Source organism: Nannospalax galili, unplaced genomic scaffold, assembly GCF_000622305.1.
Source record: "Nannospalax galili isolate Female #2095 unplaced genomic scaffold, S.galili_v1.0 scaffold278, whole genome shotgun sequence".
NCBI lineage: Eukaryota > Metazoa > Chordata > Mammalia > Rodentia > Spalacidae > Nannospalax > Nannospalax galili.
The window spans coordinates 13,885,281-13,897,507 of NW_008347536.1; the positions used below are offsets into that span (position 1 = coordinate 13,885,281).

Sequence of the window (12,227 nt, forward strand, 5' to 3'; positions counted from 1 at the left end):
GCATGTGAAAACGTCTCAATGTCAATTGCTTTGAAATGAATTCTTCTGTATGAAAAAAAAAAGTTGTGCTGTAAAGTATTCCTTGAGAAATGTTTATAATTCTATGAGAATGTAAATAGTTTCACAGTAATTGTTTTCCAGTTAGAATATTCTAACTTAATTGCAGCGCAGTCTCTTTAATTTGTTGTTCATTAATTTTTAACTAACTTCATAAAAGAATAAGAATTAAAAAATGTGATTTATTTTAGAAAAAGTTACCTGGACTGCTGAAAAGAATGTATATTCCACAGCTGTTGGATGAAATATGCTATAAACATTTATTAAATCTACTTATTCTATGTTGTAATTTTAAAAAAAAAGTTAAAACCTCATTCAATTTTATGTCTTATAAAGGTTATACTGAGTTCAATATTGTATAACTGTATTAATTTAACTGTGAACCTCAAAATTTACAGCTAATTTTGAAAGAGAAAAAAAAAATTTAAAAGGAATGTTATATGTAAGTTTATGGCAGTAATTTGTTAATAAAGTAAACGATTTTTTTTAACAAAATACATATTAGCAAATTATCTCAACAAGAGGTGCAAAACCTAAACAGATCAATAACTAACAAAAAATTACAGATGGTGGGGTCACGGGGACGCAAAGCTTGCAGTCTGGACCTGCGCTGACCATGCTGTCCCGAGTGGTGCTTGCTGCCATGACCACAGAGGGCCCCGTGCCTGAAGAACGCAGCTGTCCTGGGGCCCGGGGTATGAGAGGCAACAAGGGCCTTTCACACAGGGCAGCCATGTCTCGCCCCTGTACCACCTCTTCCTGAATATGGAGGAAAAGTGCATCTAGGGCTGATCCCTGAGGAATTCTTCCAGTTCCTTTATCCTAAAACTGGTGTGACAGGACCCTACATGCTTGGAACTGGGCTTAGTTTGTATTGTCTGTCCAAAGAAATATATGTGATTATATGTGATCTCCCCCAGAGACCTTCTCCACCATAGCAGTAGTAGGATTAATGGTGCTTCTATTGGAGAATTTATTGATAAACTGAATGAGCAAAAAATTGCTCAACTAGAAGAAGTAAAGCAAGCAAACATCAAGCAAATCCAGGATGCAACCGATGGAGAGAAGGCACAGCAGGAGCTGGTTCAGAAGTGCCACTACCTTTTTGACATTCAGAGGAATAACAATGCCACGGCCTTGGAGGTCACTTACCGGGAGCGGCTACATAGAGTATACAAGGAGGTGAAGAATCACCTGGACTATCATATTTCCATGCAGGATATGATACGTCGAAAGGAGCAAGAACACGATAGACTGGGTGGAGAAGCAAATGGTGCAGAGCATCTCTGCACAGCAGGAAAAAGAGACAATTACCAAGTCCATCGAAGATCTGAAGCTGCTCGTGAAGAAGGCTCAAGCACAGCCTGTGATGTAGATGTAGCTATCACAATTGAGACAGCCAGAAACAGTTAACGAATGGAAATTTGTCTGTGCGACAGTTTTTCTGTATTGCTGTCCATTGAAATTAGTGTACCTTTCCTAAGACGTGTTCAAGGTTCGTCTAGTGGATTAAATTTATTGGCCAGTCAGATATTTCTGATCCTTACTCTGTAATTTGGACTTGGTGCCTGACTAAAATCACCAAGTTATAGTTTAAATTTATAATTAATTATACTGCCTTGCAATAAAGTGAGAATTGAAACAAATTATAGATGGCAACCCAAGCAGGGAAAGGGGCCCTGTAGGCCCTGAGGGTTTCATGGGTGCTCTAGTTTGAACATTTGTCCTTCCAGAAACTGGGTTGAGACCCAATTGCTTTTGACAATACTGGGAGGAGGACTCTTCAGTCAGTGCTAGGTCACAAGGACTCCATCCTTGTGAATGGATTAGTGCCATTATCACAGGCCTGGGTTCGTTGTAAAAAGTAAGTTTGCATTCTTTTCTCCCCCTGACCCTCTCTTTATTGTTCTTTGATGCAGCCAGAAGGCCTGCCAGACGCCAGTGCCTTGATCTTGGACTTCCCAGTTTCTAGAACTGTGAGAAATTCATTTGTTTCTTATAATTTGCCAAGTCTCAGGTATTCTGCTACAGCAGCACAGAAGAAACTAAGAACACTGGGCCCAGGAGTGGGGCATTGCATAGCATAGGGCTGAAAATGTGGATGCAGCTTTAGAACCAAAGAATGAACATAGGGTAGAAAGAATTTGTAGGAACAAGCTAGAAAAAACATAGATTACTGTGAATGGAGCATTGCTGGAGAGTGAAGATTTGGGTGAGTGTGCAGAAGACATAGAGTGCTACAGGAAGGGCCAGAATCTTAGAAAATAGTCATGACTGAAATGTTGGTAGGACTGTCTGTGAAAAGTACAGACAAGCTGGGTATGGTGCACACCTTTAATCCCAGCACTCAGGAGGCAGAGGCAGGCAGATCTCCGTGAGCTCAAGGCCAGCCTGGTCTACATAGCAAGTTCTGGCCAGCTGGGGCTACAGGGAGACCTTGTTTCAAAAAGAAAGGGGAGAGAGAGAGAGAGAGAGAGAGAGAGAGAGAGAGAGAGGAGAAAAACAGACAATTTTGATGAAGCCTCAGATGGAAATGAGGAACAAGGCAATGGAAGCTGGAGGAAAGAGTACCCTTGTGATAAAGTGCAGGAGCGTGGTAGAATTCTGTCTATGTCGGAAGGGGGAAGGTGGGTGGGCAGGATTTAAAAGTAAAGAACTGGGATATCTGGGGAAAGAAATATCAAAGAAAGAAAGCACTCCTGCTGCTTTGTGGCTTCTTAATTGCATGTAATAAAATACAAAATGAGAGAAATAGTTTTAAAATGGAAGTTATTAAAGGAGAAGCAGAACAATAAAGATCTGGAAAAAACCTGGCCAAACATGCAGAAAGAATGTTTGAAACTGTTTGATTAAGGAGGTAAGTGTGGGCCAAGGAAGTCAGGTGCTAGTGACCAAGGCAGTGGAGGAATGACCTCCAAGGCATTGCTGAGTCTCCACTTTGTCAGGGCAAAGCCAAGCAGAGCCAAGGGAATGGGGCTCCTGCGGTCTCCACTAGGGCAATGGTTTACAGAATCATGAGAGTGGAGCTGCCCTCAAGACTTCAGAATCATACAGTTGCCAACATGAAATTCCAATCCGTGTGACTTGCTGCACAAGCTGGGCCAGGCAAAGTCATGGGAGTAGAACCACCTGAGTCTTTGAGGGTCCATCTCTCACCTATGAGACACTATATGAAGTATTGTTCACAAGCCTTAGGATGTAATATTGTTTGTCCTGTTGAGTTTTGGACTTGCTTGGGACCCGTTATCCTCATTTCTTCCCTTGTTTCTTTCTTTTTTTTTTTTTTTTTTTTTTTTTTTTTTTTTTTTTTTTTGATTAACTGCTTGGTCTTCTGCATTTCTGTTTTGGAATGGAAATGTCATCCTACAGGTCTTCCACCATGGCACTGCAGAGGCATGTAGCTCACTCAGTTCAATGCGCTCTCTGCTGGAGGGAAATGTGCCTTAGAATTAATCATGTCTTGATCCTTATCCATATCTAATTAGACGAGGCTCTGGATTTTTGAGGTGACGCTGGAACGAGCTAAGACTCTGGGGACTGTTGGGATGCACTTAATGTATTTTATGTGAGGAAGACAGAGTAACATGAAGAGTCTCAGGATAATGGCAGGTACTCTGTAACAACAGCACAAAGTGGACAAAGATCAAAAGTGAGGTCTACAACTCAAATTCAAATTATATAGACTGTCTCAAATCCTGGGAAATATGTAGCTCCTTGACTTATGTTACAGTAGCATAACCCCCCTTACCAGTTTTGATTTGTAAAGGAATGGCACACAAAACACAAAACTACATGCAAGCCTCGCTTATAAAAATTGCCAAAAACTAGTAAGAGGCCAACATGTCTAACCAATGTGTATTTAAAAAGAAAAAAAAAAAATCACAAGCAAGTAAAATTTACCCCAGGACTGCAAGAATGGTTTAAAAATTTAATTATGTCTGTGTAAATGATACTTTTAACTAGCCTGGAAAATTTATACTTCTCAGCCTCCATATAAGACATCTGACTACCCTGAGAAAGCCCTGTGAAGAAGCTTGAGCTAGCCACGTGAGAGGCTGCTCAGAGGGACATGCCCAGCCAGCCCCAATCGCTCCAGTGGTCCCCACTGAGCAAAACAAATGTGAGAGAAGACACATCCAGATGTGGAGCCAAGGAGAATCTTCTGATGACTCCACCATGGCTCTTGCTGCCATTGCACTCAAGGCTCCCAGTGAAAGCACCCAGTGAAGCTCAAGTCACCCCACCCACAGAACTAGGAGAAGAAACCATCAGGTTTTTGTTTTGTATTTTGCTTTAGTTTAGTTTTGTTTGAGACAGAGTCTCACTATGTACTTCAGGTTGGATCCCGCTACAATAATATACATTGTTATCTACCTTACACACTCAAGAGAGTCAATGAAAGCCACTACATCGGACATAGTGTAGCATACCTATAGTCCCAGCTCTTCAGGAAGCTGAGGCAGAATTACTTGAACCTAGGAGTTCCAGGCCAGTCTGAGCAACAGAGCAAGATCCAAGCACCGATCTCTTAAAAATAATAATAAAGCCTGATAAAACAACACACTAGCCCCCCAAATCCAAAAGGAAACCATTAGACTAAGAGTTCAGCAAAGTCATTAGATGTAGCCAACATGCACAATCTCAAATGCCTTTGATTTCAAGTTTCTCCATTAAACTAGTTATAACAGACTGATTATCTCAGCTGGTACGGTATGAGTGTAGTATAAATTTTAGTTTCATTACTACAATGAAATTTCATTATGAGCTGTTTGATTTTGCTGTGACTCATGGCCATTGACTGTATCTTTAACCCTGGTCAACCATCTTATAAATCTGAATCATTGTTCACAAGAAAGATGGTACAAGAAGAATGTATTTGAACCAAATATTCTGGTTCCTAAAATGCTATGTAAATCTCACTGCTTTTAGGACCCACTAACTCACTGGCTTATTGTGCCTATCCAACCAAGCAACACTTCACAGTGTGATTTCAGTAGCCACGCTATCACTTCAAGATGTGTCTGCCCCAGTGGAGTTTTCCTCCCATACCTACATCCTTTTTCCTTACTTTGTGCTCTTATCCCTTTCGGCAGATCTTCAAAACCCCTTTCCCAACCCAAGCTGTCTTCATCCCTTTCCTGAAAACTTCACAAGTCACACATTTTCTCTTTTCTCTAATTCTGTTTTAATGCACACAAAACTAATGATCTGGAGTACTTCACATGCTGTTTTATTCAGTAAGCACCAAGTTCAGCACTTATTATCTTGCATCTGTTTTTCCCAGGTACTAAATCTTATTCAACCACTTCTTGTCTTCACTTGCAGCCCCTCCTCCACTGTAGTAACAAACAGCTGTACAGTTAGCAACATGTGATTTGAAAAATCATTTTGAAACTGCAGTTTAAGTAGTATTTTTAATTAATTGGGTTTCACAAGAAGAGAATTCAAAAAGGAAATTACAGAATTTGGCTAAATCCTAACAAAAAGCAGTGGTGTTGAACCGTGAAGAAAATACATGGGTTTGTAAACCACAGAGAGAGAATTTTCCCATCATGAGGTCACTATTGTGTAGAGACAGCAAGGAGAAGCTCCATTGCCATGTCTGAGCAAGAGGCACAGGGTTTGGCTAAGGAATGAGGGGCAAGAAAGAAAGAACAATACATTTAATCCTAGGACAGCGACAAGATTTACTTCAAGGTAAAAAGACAACACAGCTCAGAAAACTAGGAGACTCACTACCAAATACAGAGTTCCAATAATGTATCCAAATTCTTTGAAGATCAGACAATTGCTGACATATTTTAATGCAAAAGAATAAAGCAAGAAGATATGTGGGACTGGAGAGATGGCTCAATGGTTAAGAACAGTGACTATTCTTGCAGAAGACCCGGGTTCGAATCCCAGAACCCACCTGGCAGCTAACAACTGTCCGTAACTCCAGTTCCAGGGGATCCGACAGCCTCTCCTGTCTTCCTCAGGCATTGAACCACACAGGTGCACTTACCTACATGCAGGCAATATATGCATGTACATAAAATAAAAATAATAAATAAAATATTTTTAAAAAGATGAGTGAAATTAACCAAGAACAAACAAGGGAAACTCATCCAACAATTAGATGTTCTTGGGCTCTTTCCTTTGTCCTTAAATCTTATTTTTAAATGTAATACTCAAAACTGAATTGTAATTGGTATTCCATCTCTGTAAAATACCTTGCATTTATTAGTACTCATTAATTGTACAAGTAAAGGGGTTCATCATGACATTTTCACACATGCATATAATATGCTAAGAGGCTGACCCCCTCAATGACCCTTTCTTACACTCTCAATTTTGCCTTCTGCATCCATAATAGTAAGCAGCCTTTCAGTTTAATCTCCTTTTCCTCCTACATTCCCCATATGAGAGAAAACATGGTAATTGTCTTTGTGAGACTGGTCTATTTCATTCAGTATGGTGCTCTCTGGTTCCATCCATTTTCTTGAACAAGCAACCTAATTTCACTTGTTTATGTTGAATAAAACTCCACTATATGATATTATATAATGTCCCAATTTTCTTTATCATTCATCCATTGATAGGTACCCAGACTGATTCCACGACTACTTGGCTATTGGGGTTTTTGTTGTTGTTGTTGTTCTGTTTTTTGAGACATAAGTCTCACTATATAGCCCTAACTGGCCTGGAACTCATTATGTAGAGCACGCAGCCTCAAACTCATGGAGATTCACCAGCTTCCTCCTCTCTAGTGCTGTGATTATATAGTCTGCCACCATGTCTGGCTATGACTGTGAACAGGGCAGAACTAAGCACGGGTATGCTGGTATCTCTACAGTAAGCTGACTTTGGTTCTCTCGACATAAACTCGGAAATGGTACAGCTGGGTTACATGGAAATTCTACTTTCCGTTTTTTCAGGAATCTGCAAACTGCTTCCATGGATACTGGACTAATGTATGCTCCAACCAACAATGCACTCCCATCACCCTTCTCCACATCGTTACCAATGGTCATTGTCCTATTTCCTAGATGACAGCCATTTGACTGTGGTATGGACTCTTACAACAGCTGCAACTTTTATTTCCCTGATAGAGATACTGAATACTTTTTCATGCATGTATTGGTCATTTGTATTTATTTTTTTTTGTCTTTTTGAGACAGGGCCTTCCTATAGCCCCAGCTGGCCTGTAATTCTTATATAGACTAGGTTGGCCTCAAAGATCCACCTGTCTCAGCTTCCCAAGTGTTGGAATTAAAGGTGTGTGGCACCATGTCCAGCTTCATTTGTACTTCTTTATTTGAAAAGTGTCTGTTCAGTTTATTTACCCATTTATTGGATTACTTGTTCTTTTGCTGCCTTATTATTTTGAGTTCTTTATATATTCTGGATATCAATCCCTTATGAGATGAATGGTTGGTAAAGATTTTCTCCCATTCTGTAGACCTCCTCTTTACTCTGTTGATTGTTTCTTCGGCTGTGCAGAAGCTTTTCTAGCACTCACTATGACTTGTTTCCATTGCCATGATGCATGACCAAGTCTCAGGCCTCTTCCAACCATCCTCTCCCTTACACAAATTACATGGGTTCAGAAGCGGCACCTTCCCAGGGTTCTGCACTTTCAGGCTTGAGATCATGAACAGCCCACTCGAGTGTTCCTAGCAACGTTCCACTTGGCCCTTCAGCTTTGGCATCAAAAGTTCTCCTACACTGTGGCTTTGAGTACACGATGGAGTTTTCTAGAGCACGCAGCTGTAGACAACTGACATTTTCTTGATGAGAAGCAGACTCTGCACCAAATGAAACAAGTTCAGTTTGAGGGTGTTACGTTAAATCTGGTGCTACTGATGATTAACTTGAAAGAAGGTTTTGTTGAAAACACATTTTAATACTTTTTGTTCATGCTTGACAAAATCCAAGGAAAGTCCTAATTCCCAAAGGAACTTAATATTTAAAGATAAAGGGAAATGACAACAACAATCTAGATGACTGCATGGAGTTTGTGTTAGCTCTATTGTTGAATAAACAAGAAGCTAAATTAGGAGGGTATTTGAATGACGTTGGCTCCCCCTTAACTGAGAAAAATTTACTACAAAAAAAAAAAAAAAACAACCTAAGTAATATGCTCATTCGTGATTTTGAAAACACCATCTTACAAACGCCTCTTATTCTTAGCAGAATGGTTAATGGTCCAGACTGACAGATAATCTGAAGATTACACCACAATTCATTATTGGGTCATGTATCAGAAACACCTGAACTACTTAACAATAAAAAAAGGATTTGGTCTAAATAAGAGTCCAGAACAATTAAAATGGTGTCTATAACCATGCAAAATTAAATAGCAAAGTCATAGGAATTATTTCTTTAAAGGCATAAGTTTTACAACTGCTAAGTATTACCTACCCATGAAAGCTCGGGAGGCAATATGATACACTTGATTTTATAATATAACATACAGTGCAGTAGAGTCAACAGGAAAGTGAGCGGTGACAGCACAATGACTGAAGTCCAGCTCATTTGTTTATTGACCATGTGACCTTGTAGTAGTTTTCTAACTTTTCTGTGTTTCATTGTGAAATGAAGCTAAAACTACATTCTTCCCTTGTTTGGAGCTTTTGTTTGTTTTGTTTTATATATACGTGGGGGCATTGTGGGAGGGGGGCTTGGGTGCATTCATGGGGTGGCAGTACATATACCCAGTGTGCAGTTAAGAGGACAGCCTTGGGTGTTGGTCCTTGGATACCTACTTTCCTTCCATCTTTTTGTTTAAGACTGTGTCTCTCTCTCAGTGGTCTGAACCAGGCTAGCTGGCCTGGGAACTTCTGGAGATTTGCCTGTTTCCATCTCTTACCTTGCCACTGCTGGGATTACAGGAATGTGCCACTACACCCAAATTTTTATGAGTTCTGGGGATGTGAACTCACATTTGGCAAGACAAGTACTTTACTGACTGTACCATCTCCCCAGCCTTATGGGCGGATTTTCTGAGTTTTGGATTTTATTTTTTGAGACAGGATCTTGTGTAGTCCAAGGATGCCCTCAAATTCTCATTATATAGCTGAAAATGACCTTGAGTTCCTGATCTTCCTGCATCCACCTCCCAAGTGCTGGGATTACAGGCATGGACCACCATATTCAGCAAAACTGCATTCTCCAAAGGTTTATTATGAGGGTTAGAAACTTCAAGGTATCTATAATTTTATCACTTGATTTCTGTCTACTCAAACATCAGCAGTCATTCTAATTCTAATAAGAATACTTATTAGTATTCTTCATTTCCTCTGACCACTATATTTATCCCAGCAGAAATGTCAGTGCCCAAAACACTCTGGGGAGTTGCCACTCAATCTATTTCCCAGTCTCTGAATACCCTCATTAATAATGAATCTCTATCTTGTTGGAGGCTTTGATGCTGATTTGCACCAGATCTTGTGCATTAGATGGGTAATTAGATGGGATAGTGAACTTTTAGGCAGATAACAGAGTGTGATGGTATAATGAAGCCTTTTGGTTTCTTTTTGTGCTATTGTATGAATAATGTGGAGACTCCTGTTGATCGAGTTCACCTTTAGGTCAAAGGATCACAATAATGTTCCTACTACAAGTTACTTTAGAGGTTCTTTAATTCAAGCTCTCACTTTATGCAAACAGAACCTCAGTTTAAGTGACTTGCCCAGTGTTTCAAAGCTATTATAGTCAGAGAGCTGGGGCCAAAGCCCAAGTCCAACTTCCAATTTACTACTTCCTCCATACATTACCTTCTGGATCTCTTTGTCCCATTTGCATGCTACATTTAGAGTTACACACATGGTCTTATTACTGGTATAAGAAAGTTAAAAGTTACTCCTAGAAATTAGAGCATTTTCATGGAATCGCCTGTTGCCAAGGCACGTGATTACATTTGCTCATTTTAGTTTTGGGTGTAGTGTTTCAGAATTGGCTTAACAAATTCCTCCATTTGGCCCACTATCTGAAGAAAATGAGCAAACCCAGAATTTCTTCTATCTTGGCAGTTCTGCTACAGTTTTAACTGGACATGGATCAAAATTACTGCAGTGTCTCCAAAGACGGGCTTCTACCAGCATACTAGTACTCACAACTCTTGAAGTCTGTTCCAAAACATAAACCACCATACTCTCCTTTTTCCCTCTTTTCTTCCCATTGGCCTTCGTTCATCTCTAGTCTCACACATTCTCAAATGCCTCACAAGTCTTTTAAGCACTGATAAGCAAAAACTGATCTAAAGAGCGTGAGAACTCAAGATTACATGTACAGGAAGCTTCCAGAGTTATACAATTATGTAGGTGTGAACAGGTATGCATATGCACGTGTGTGTGTGTGTGTGTGTGTGTGTGTGTGTAGGGGTTACATAAGGATACTTTGCTATTAGTGGGGGGGGAAAGTCAAATGGAAGCCAAAAGATCTGGTTCAAACTTCAGTTCTGCCAATTTAAGAGCTAAGATTCAAAGGGTATTAAGTGACTGCTCAGAAGTTCTAAGCTTTGAGATTGTCTGTGGAAAGAAAACAGATCATATGACCTAACTCCCATTCTGGTATGCCTAGCCTACTGCACGTTTTCCACACAGTGGGCTCAGTTCAAGTTTGAATGGGAACAAAGCAGAGGCTCAGGGAATGCTACAACAAATGTTCACACCTTCCACAAAAATATGGTGCAGAGAAAGATCACTTTTTACTCTGATGTCACTAAAATGTTCTTTAGTGAACTATCACTAAAATGATTATTATTAAAATTTAATTTCCATCAGATACAACACGAGATATTTTTAAAATTTTTAATAAACTAAGAAAACATAGGAAACAACTGTTCTTTTTTAAATATATTTTTTAATGTGTACGAGAGTATTGCCTGAATGTTGTGCAGTGCCTGCAGAGGTCAGAAGACAGTGTCGAATCCCCTGGAACTGGAGTTAGAGATGGTTGTTAGCTGCCATGTGGGTGCTGGAAATTGAACCCAGGTCCTCTACAAGAGCAGCCAGTGCTTTTAACTGTTGAGTCATCTCTCCAGCCCCGGAAACAATTGCTCTTAAGGCTGTCTATATAGCAACAAAGACAAATGCCATGGGAGATTAGGGAGCTACAAGGGAGTCCTATGTTTGTAAGCCCAGCTTATGGCCTAGAGGAAGTTTCGGGATGAGAAACAGGGAACAGGATCCAAACAGAGCAAGAGAGTCTACCTGTGTGGATAGAAGGGGATGGGAGCCCAGGGAGCCCATGAATGTTGGCTAGAGTCCTCAAAGTACTGGACCAAAGAAGATAGCTGCATACAGAAAGCTACAGAGTTCTGCACAGGGCCACACTCGAGTATTCATTCAGCTGAGTACTGACCACTGAGCCATTTGAGGAAATAATTCAATGCCAGGAAAAGAATAATCTGAAAGGACTAGAAAAAACAATAAGCAAAGATTTCTGGAGGAACTTCACCTGCTCCCCACAGTCTGAAGAGGGTTCACCCTCCATGAGCCAGAGAAGGAAGGAAGTGCTCCAGAGTTTGAGCTTCAGAAGCAGATAAAACCGCCAGGACTGAACCTGCACTGGATGCTCTGCTGTCCAGACAAAGAAGCCTAAAAGCAAACAGTGAAGGCAAGACATGACAGAACTGTATCTCATAAATCTCAAAAACATTTATAGGAATGTAAAAAAACTCAGCCAATAATAAGGTAAAGTTTATAATGGATGCTTGGTGTCCAGTGGAAAATTGCCATATATACAAAGATACAAAAAAAAAAAAAAACCCAAAATATGGAGCAAAATTAATCAATTGAAAGTAACTATAAGATTGGTCGACAGGGCCACTAATGCAGTTATTACAACTCTAATTTCCATGTTCAGAAACCAGAACATAGATTGAACAACAGAGATATGTAAAAATTCTGAATGATCCAAATTAACTTTTCCTTCTTTTATTTTTTCTTTTTTGATGCTAAAATGTGAAGCTAGAGGCTTGTGCATGTTAGGTAAGTGCTTTACCCCCTAAACATCCCCAGCCCTTTAGTTTTCTGAGGCAGAGTTCCACTATGTAGTTCAGGATGGCTTAGAACTCACAATCCTGCCTCTGCCTATATAGTGCTGGGATTACAGGTATGCACCACTACACTTGGTTCCAATTTTGGTCTTCTGAGAGAATAAAACCACAAAGAGAGAGAGAGAGA

At 40.1% G+C, this 12,227-nt stretch overlaps 1 protein-coding gene and 1 pseudogene across 3 annotated transcripts in view; one reads left to right on the forward strand and one right to left on the reverse strand.

Annotated features, from left to right (window-relative positions):
- The window catches only part of Uvrag (UV radiation resistance associated), a 330,970-nt gene that overhangs the window by 187,417 nt on the left and 131,326 nt on the right, over positions 1-12,227 (reverse strand). The gene's annotated exons all lie outside the window — the stretch shown is intronic.
- On the forward strand, positions 674-1,432 carry LOC103743017 (annotated as a pseudogene).